Below are 9,895 nucleotides of genomic sequence, written 5' to 3'. Positions count from 1 at the left end.
GCCATTAGATCCCGAGAGCAGATCCTCAAACCCCTTGTGAGACCATATGTCTGAGGAAGGTTCTGCCGCTGAATGTACTTGAGCTAATCATCAAGATCCGCTGCTGGCAGCTCCCTTTAAATTTGCTGACAATAACATCCCAGATGCGCTCGATGGGAGACAAGTATAGTGACGCTGCAGCCATGGTTTAGGCTGCATAGGCTGCTCACAGTACCAAGTGCAATATATGGACTGGTGTTGTGTTTTGGTTCCAAGTCCAAATCAATTTAACGCTGAACTGTAAGTGTACCTGGAATGAAGACTAGGGGGGTCCGGCTACCTGTGTGACATTCCCTCATGAAGATCTCTTCATGGCGTTGACCACAAGGTCTCCAGGACAATGTCCAACTATCATTGCATCCAAGACAAAAGCAGAACTCCATTCCAACCTCCATTGCCTCATTCCAGCCACCAGTATCCTTCTGGACACCATCAATTTATGGACAGTTGGCAATCCAGGGCATCAATACTCCCAAGCTGCTTGAAGCATGGGATGTCTCTGTGGTGGCCATGTTGGAGCAGAGGATTATGGGCCACCAAACTGACAGAGTGAGGAGGCATCGGCACAACCGAGGTTACCAGGCATCATGACTCTACATGGGAAATTTAGATCTACATTTAGGATCAGGGGTGGAAGATTGCTTTAAAGATTGCCTGCTTTATGCTATGAATACATATATGTTTTACCTTGGGTAAATGACTCTGTTCTCCTGAATAAGGTATTGTTTATCTTTTCTTCCTGCTCCTCTCCGTTCCTGAGATATGGCCCTCTTTTCCCTGTATATAATTCTAGTCCTTTTAGCCAACTGAGAGTGATCCCCAAAAACACGCCCATAGACAATAGTTGATGACCACACCCACTTGACTAAAAAAGACTAGAATTACATATGGGGAAAAGAGGGCCATATCTCAGGAATGGAGAGGCATAGGAAGAAAAGAAAAACAACGCCGGATTCAGGAGAACAGTGGTGGTTTCATCAGATAAAAAAAAAAAATTTTTATGGCAAGTGGTAGGTGCTCTTTAAATCACCATCAGGAGAAAATATATTTTTTCTGTATACATAATAGTTCATAGAAAATCAGCTAAAGTAAATTTCAACTGAGCTCACATAATGGTTGCTAACTACAAGCACGTAATAAGGCCCGGTATTCTTGGAATATACCGGCTCGGCCATTCAGGAGGTGAGCAGAAACCAGTAATGAATAAATGGCTTTGTCGTGCTCCTATTTGGTGTCCCCTTAAACAGACTCAGTATGGGCTTAATACTGTAATGGCGCAGACATTATTTGCAATTTACAATTCATTTCTTGCACATATGTCAAATGTTACCAAAGACGCATTACCTTAATGTAGGCTGGATAAAAAGACAAGGTCAGATCCAGCAGAGAAAGCCAGCGAAAGCAACAGGAAAATAGAAAGGAGCAGCATAAATACAAGTAAAAATAACATTCAGATTATATCCCACATATACAGGGGCAATCAAACTTATCCCCCCCCCCTAAATTAGGTGTTGTAAAATGTACAAACTTTTTGCAATAAACCAAAAAACAATCATGAGAAAAAACAAAACATCAAATACCTGGACTGGCTGGGGGTTTGTTGACTGTGATTTTTTAGTGCATGTTAGAAATATGGCTAAAGGTGCCTTCACATTTACTGATTTTGTGATGTTAAATGACCTGTGATTGGTAGATATTTATCAATTGGCAGTAGTTTAAAAGATACCCAGTGAATGATCCAAAATAGATCATTCGGTGCTCATAGGCTGCCATTGCTCTCAACAGCCCAAGTCCTGTTTACACAGAATGATGATCTTTAGGCCAAACCATTTCACCCTCTTCGCTTGATTGTCAGGTGATTGGCAGCCTGTTTACACTATACGATTATTGGGAAATGAGAGTTTCTAGGAATGCTCATTCACGATAATCATGGAATGTACAGTATATGCACCTTTAGGCAAGAGTTTGGTCCAAAAAAAATAAGATGAAAAGGATACAAAATGCTCAAACTCCAAGATATCCACCTCTACTGACCCAAAGTGCAAGAAAGTTTAGCTCCAATAGGCTGGAAATAATATAAATAAGCCCTAGAAGTTTTGGGACTCTGTCCTGTGGAGCAATGAAACAAAACTGGACCCTTTCAGGCCTATGGATTAGAGGTAGGTCTGGTAGTGAAGAAAGAGGCAGTTGCTAAAGAGAGCACCCTGCCTGTAGTAAAGCATGGCAGTGGCTCGGTGATGACTACAGCGAAACATGGCGGTGGATAAGTGATGTTTACAGTGAAATATGGGTGTGGCTTGGTGATGCCTACAGTGAAATATGGTGGTGGCACGCTGATGCCTACAGCAACGAATGGCGGTGGCTTGGTGATGCATACAGTGAAGCATGGCGGTGGATTGGTGATGTTTACAGTGAAACATTGGGGTGGCTTGGTGACGCCTAACGTGAAATATGGAGGTGGCAGGCTGATGCCTACAAAGAATGGTGGTGGCTTGGTGATGCATACAGTGAAGCATGACAGTGTCTTGGTGATGTTTATAGTGAAGCATGGAGGCGACTTGGTGATGCATAGTCAAGCAAGGTGGATCTGGAGAATTAGGAGAGAAGTTATCACCTTGATCTCTTTGTCATGTTCCTCACCAACCATTATTCTGCTTAAATGGGCACTGCCATTAGGGAATACCGCTGCCATACAGAGATTGCATTTGGCCTATATCTTGTTTAGGTAGGTGATAGATCACATCCACATGGTGCCAGGACCCGAATTCCCACCACAGCATTACATAGCCTCTGCCGGCTTGTCTTCTACCTAACCTGGTGTCATCTCTTCCCAGGTAACGTGCACGCACCGATTCAAACATGATTCATCAGACCAGGCCTCCTTCTTCCACCGCTTCTTGGTCCAGTGCTGATGCTCACGTGCTCATTGTAGGTACTTTTGGTGGTGGACAGGGGTCAAAATGGGCAATCTGACTGGTCTGCGGCTCCTCAGCCCTATAGACAGTGAGCTGTGATGCCTTGTGTATTCTGACACCTTTGTATCATAGCCAGCAGTAACGTTTCCAGCAATTAGAGCTACAGTAGCTTTTCTGTGGAATTGGTCCAGATAGGTTAGCCTTTACTCCCTACTCATGAATAAGCCTTGAGTGTCCAATATCCTGTAGCCCTTTTATTGGTTGTCCTTCCTAGAACCACTTTTGGTAGGTACTAACCACTACATGCCGGGAATAACCCACATGACGTGCTGTGTATTGGGAACACCACCGAAGACCTACTGTATACTAGGAGCACCCCACAAGACCTGATATATACTGGGAACATCCTACAAGATCCACCATACACTGGGAACACCCCACAAGACTCAACATATACTGGGAACATTCTACAAGATCAGCTATACACTGGGAACACCACACAAGACCCGACATATACTGGGAACAAGGTACAAGATCCACAGTATGCCAGGAACACCCCACAAGACTTGTCGTGCAACAGGAACACCCCACAAGAACTGTTGTATACTGGGAACACCCCACAAGACATGTTATACACCGTACCGTCATATACTTAGTACATCCTACAAGATCCTCTGTATACTGTAAACACCCCACAAGACATGCTGTGTAACGGGAACACCCCAAAAGACCTGCTGTATACTGGAAACACCGCATAAGTCCTGACATATACTGGGAACATCCTACAAGATCCGCCATATAATGTAAACACCCCACAAGACCTGCCGTATACTGGAAACACCACACAAGACCCACCATATAATTGGAACACCATACAAGACCAGCTGTATACCGGGAACACCCAACAAGACCTGCCATATACAGGGAACACCCCACAAGACCTGTAACGGAAAAACCGACAAGGCCTGCTATATACTGGGAACACCACACAAGACCTGCCGCATACAGTGAACACCACAGAACAACTGCCGTATACCGGGAACACCCCACAAGATCTGGCTTGTACAGGGAACACCCCATAAGACCGGCCATATAACGTGAACACCTCACATGACATGCCGTATACCGGGAACACCACACAAGACCTGCCGTATAATGTGAACACCCCACAAGACCTGCCATATACCGGGAACACCACACAAGACCTGCCGTATACAGGGAACACCACACAAGACCTGCCGTATACAGGGAACATCCCACAAGACCTGAAGTATACAGGGAACACCCCACAAGACCCGCTATATACAGGGAACACTCCACAAGACCTGCCGTATACAGGGAACACCCCACAAGACCTGCCATATACCGGGAACACCACACAAGACCTGCCGTATACTGGGAACACCGCACAAGACCTGCCGTATACTGGGAACACCCCACAAGACCTGCCGTATACCAGTAGCAGGACCTGCTGTATACAGGGAACACCCCACAAGACCTGTCATATATAGGGTAGCAGGTACCAGTAGCAGGACCTGCAGTATACAGGGAACACCCCACAAGACCTGCTGTATACAGGGAACACCCCACAAGACCTTCCGTATACAGGGAACACCCCACAAGACCTTCCATATACAGGGAGCACCACACAAGACCTGCCGTATACCGGGAACACTGCACAAGACTTTGCCGTATACAGGGAACACCCCACAAGACCTGCCGTATACAGGGAACACCCCACAAGACCTGTAACGGAAAAACCAACAAGACCTGCTATATACCAAAAATACCACATAAGACCTGCCGTATACAGGGAACACCCCACAAGACCTGCCGTATACCGGGAACACCCCACAAGACCTGCCGTATACTGGGAACACCGCACAAGACCTGCCGTATACTGGGAACACCCCACAAGACCTGCCGTATACTGGTAGCAGGACCTGCTTTATAAAGGGAACACCCCACAAGACCTGCCATATACAGGGAACACCCCACAAGACCTGCCATATACCGGGAACACCACACAAGACCTGCCGTATACCGGGAACACCACACAAGACCTGCCGTATACTGGGAACACCTCACAAGACCTGCCATATACTGGGAACACCACACTAGACCTGCCGTATACAGGGAACACCCCACAAGACCTGCCGTATATAGGGAACACCCGACAAGACCTGCCATATACTGGGAACATCACACATGATCTTCTGTATACAGGGAACACCTCACAAGACCTGCCATATACCGGGAACACCACACATGACCTGCCGCATGCTGGGAACACCCCACAAGACCTGCCATATACCGGTAGCAGGACCTGCTGTATACTAGGAACACCCCCACAAGACCTGCCATATACAGGGAACACCATACAAGACCTGCCGTATACCGGTAGCAGGACTTGCTGTATACAGGGAACACCACACAAGACTTGCCGTATACCAGTAGCAGGACCTGCTGTATACAGGGAACACCCCACAAGACCTGCCGTATACCGGGAACACCACACAAGACCTGCCGTATACCGGGAACACCACACGAGACCTGCCGTATACTGAGAATACCTCACAAGACCTGCCATATACTGAGAACACCACACAAGACCTGCCATATACAGGGAACACCCCACAAGACCCGACATATGCTGGGAACAACATACAAGATCCACAGTATACCAGGAACACCCCACAAGACTTGCCGTGTAACGGGAACACCCCACAAGACCTGTCATATATCGTACTGTCATATACTTAGAACATCCTACAAGACGCTGTATATTGTAAACACCCCACAAGACATGCTGTGTAACGGGAATACCCCAAAAGACCTGCTGTATACTGGAAACACCACATAAGTCCTGACATATACTGTAAACACCCCACAAGACCCACCATATAATTGGAACACCATACAAGACCAGCTGTATACCGGGAACACCCAACAAGACCTGCCATATACAGGGGACACCAAACAAGACCTGGCGTATACAGGGAACACCCCACAAGACCTGTAACGGAAAAACCAACAAGACCTGCTATATACCAAAAATACCACATAAGACCTCACATATACCGGGGACATCCTACAACATCCACCGTATGTTGTAAACACCCCACAAGACCTGCCATAGACCAGGAACACCACACAAGACCTGCCATATAATGTGAACGCCCCACAAGACCTGCTGTATACCGGGAAAACCACACAAGACCTGCCGTATACAGGGAACACCACACAAGACCTGTTGTATACAGGGAACACCCCACAAGACCTGCCGTATACAGGGAACACCCCACAAGACCTGCTGTATACAGGGAACATGCCACAAGACCTGCCCTATACAAGAAACACCCCACAAGACCTGCCGTATACAGGGAACACCCCACAAGACCTGCCATATACCGGGAACACCACACAAGACCTGCCGTATACAGGGAACACTCCACAAGACCTGCCGTATACAGGGAACACCCCACAAGACCTGCCGTATACTAGGAACACCTCACAAGACCAGCCTTATACCGGGAACACCCCACAAGACCTGCTGTATACCAGGAACACTCCACGACCCGCCGTATACCGGGAACACTCCACAAGACCCGCTGTATACAGGGAACACCCCACAAGACCTGCCGTATACTGGGAACAGCACACAAGACCTGCCGTAGATCGGGAACACCACACAAGACCTGCCGTAAACAGGGAACACTCCACAAGACCTGCCGTAGACCGGGAACACTCCACAAGACCCGCTGTATACAGGGAACACTTCACAAGACCTGCCGTAGACCGGGAACACCCCACAAGACCCGCTGTATACAGGGAACACTCTACAAGACCTGCCGTATACAGGGAACACTCTACAAGACCTGCCGTATACAGGGAACACTCCACAAGACCTGCCGTATACAGGGAACACTCCACAAGGCCCGCCGTATACAGGGAACACTCCACAAGACCTGCCGTATACAGGGAACACTCCACAAGACCTGCCGTATACAGGGAACACTCCACAAGACCTGCTGTATACAGGGAACACCCCACAAGACCTGCCGTATACAGGGAACACCCCACAAGACCTGCTGTATACAGGGAACACCCCACAAGACCTGCCGTAGACCGGGAACACAACACAAGACCTGCCGTATACCGGGAACACCCCACAAGACCTGCCGTATAGAGGGAACACCCCACAAGACCCGCTGTATACAGGGAACACTCCACAAGACCTGCCGTATACAGGGAACACTCCACAAGACCTGCCGTATACAGGGAACACTCCACAAGACCCACTGTATACAGGGAATACTCCACAAGACCCGCTGTATACAGGGAACACTCCACAAGACCTGCCGTAGACCGGGAACACCCCACAAGACCTGCCGTATACAGGGAACACCCCACAAGACCTGCTGTATACAGGGAACACTCCACAAGACCTGCCGTATACAGGGAACACTCCACAAGACCTGCCGTATACAGGGAACACTCCACAAGACCTGCCGTATACAGGGAACACTCCACAAGACCTGCCGTAGACCGGGAACACCCCACAAGACCTGCCGTATACAGGGAACACCCCACAAGACCTGCTGTATACAGGGAACACTCCACAAGACCTGCCGTATACAGGGAACACTCCACAAGACCTGCCGTATACAGGGAACACTCCACAAGACCCGCTGTATACCGGGAACACTCCACAAGACCTGCCGTAGACCGGGAACACCCCACAAGACCCGCTGTATACAGGGAACACCCCACAAGACCTGCCGTAGACCGGGAACACCCCACAAGACCCGCTGTATACAGGGAACACCCCACAAGACCCGCTGTATACAGGGAACACTCCACAAGACCTGCCGTATACCGGTAGCAGGACCTGCTGTTTTGGAGATGCTCTGATTCATCAGTCATCTAGACATCCCAATTTAGCCCTTGTCAACGTCACTTAGATCTTTCCGCTTGCCCATTTTTCCAGCTTCCAACACATCAACTTCAAGAAATGACTGTTCACTTGCTGATAATATCTGCCACCCTTGACAGATAATCAATGATATTCTCGTCACTCGTCAGTGGTTTTAATGCTATGGTATATACGCGCGAGCAGTCATATGTACGTTGTGAAGCACTGGTGGTATCGAGCTATTCGGTAATTGCAGGAGAACTCATCGCGTCAGTTAGATTTTTATTTTCTGCGGTAAACGATCAGGATCTATCAATGTGAGTATTTCAGGAATAGATCGGGGGAGGGTTACTACTGATGAAAATAGCACTTTTCTGCTCTAGGGAACCCTGGCTGTTCAAATACTGTCAAAAAAAATCTGATTAGCAGCGTTACTATGAGGTTTCTTTTTGGAGTAATTTTATTTCCAGAAATACTGATCAGGGATTGAGAAACTGACCAGATTTTACAGCCACAAGAGGTTCACGCATGAGCTGCAAAGCAAACAAAAATGTACAGTGTAGAAGGAAAAACAACAGAAGACAGCAGCGCAGCGCAGACCGCGGCCGGCATCCTCCTATTCATTATTCATCTAAGCTTCTCCTCTTACATGGCCACTGAAGCGCCTGTCGATCCCAAGACTTCTTATGCTAATGGCAGTCACATAAATTGGTTCTTAGGACGAGTATGACTCAATGACCAAGGGTGGAATTATGCTCTTCTTAATACAATAAAGTTATTTTTTTGCCCAATTGTCACATTGATTTAAGAAATTTTATGTTGCGTCTCAACTGGAAAGGTGGATTCTCGAACCCCTTGAACCAGATGAGTTGTTCTAATGCAGCACTGATAGGGGGCGCCGTTGTAGAAAAAGAAATTTATTTGGAGTAACTAGTTGTGGCAGAGCCAGAACTGCAGTAATTGGAACAACAGCAGCAGAGCTGGAACAGCGATGCAGCAGAGTGAACGTAATAACCAGTGTAGGAAAGCTGAGATTGCAACTGAGGCTTAATGCAAAAAATGTGGAAAAGTGATGTAGCAGTTTATTCAGTAATGAGAAACCTGTGCAGCACAGCTGAGTTTGCAATAGAGGCTCATTGCAGCAGAGCTGGAACAGTGATGTAGCAGAGTTGATTCATCAAAAGTGGAAAAGTGATGTAGCAGTTTATTCAGTGATGAGAGACCGGTGTTGCAGAGCTGAGTTTGCAACAGAGGCTCAATGCAGCAGAGCTGGAACAGCGATGTAGCAGAGTTGATTCAGCAATGATGAAGGAGTGTAGAAGAGCAGAGTTGAAGACAAAGGCTCTTTGTAGCATGGTTGACTCAGTGAAGTGTGAAGTGGAACCAGTGTAGCAGAGCAGAGTTTGCCATGAAGTCTCATGTAGCAGAGTTGGAACCATGAAACTCCAGAGTTTCATAGTGTGCTTGATGTAGCCATGCTGAAGACATAGAATACTACAGTTGCATAGCATATATAAAGCAGTGCTTGGACCACGATTACAGGAATAGCAGAGTTGAGTTTGTAGTTATGATGCAGTAGAACAGAAGGAATGTCAACTACCTTAACACTCAGTCGGCGTACATCTTTCAGTGCTCTGCTCCTGGCTATGACGACTCTCTGTACTCTCCCACTCCTAGAGGTAGCAAGATGAAAAGGAGGATGTTAAATATAACAGATTGGGAGGAAAGCATTCATGTTATTATGGAGAGCAGCCAACTGAGGTTGTACAAAGGGAGCAAAGCACATGAACCTTCACGAGATGTAAAAGGGGATATTACTCCAGGAATGAAAATGTGCTTTTGCAGAAAAGCTAGTGAAGACAGCAGTACCTTGGATAAATCTCCCACTTCTAGAGATAGCACTATGGAAAGGAGGGTGTTGAAAATACCAGATCGGGAGGAAAGCATTTTTGTTATTATGGAGGGCAGCCATCTGAGGCTGTAGAAAGGGAGCAAAGCACACAAACCTTCATGAGATGTAAAAGGG

The sequence above is a fragment of the Phyllobates terribilis genome, unplaced genomic scaffold (assembly GCF_046119375.1).
Source record: "Phyllobates terribilis strain yellow unplaced genomic scaffold, ASM4611937v1 Scaffold_9__5_contigs__length_417890890, whole genome shotgun sequence".
NCBI lineage: Eukaryota > Metazoa > Chordata > Amphibia > Anura > Dendrobatidae > Phyllobates > Phyllobates terribilis.
Note: the sequence above shows the minus strand (reverse complement) of the source record.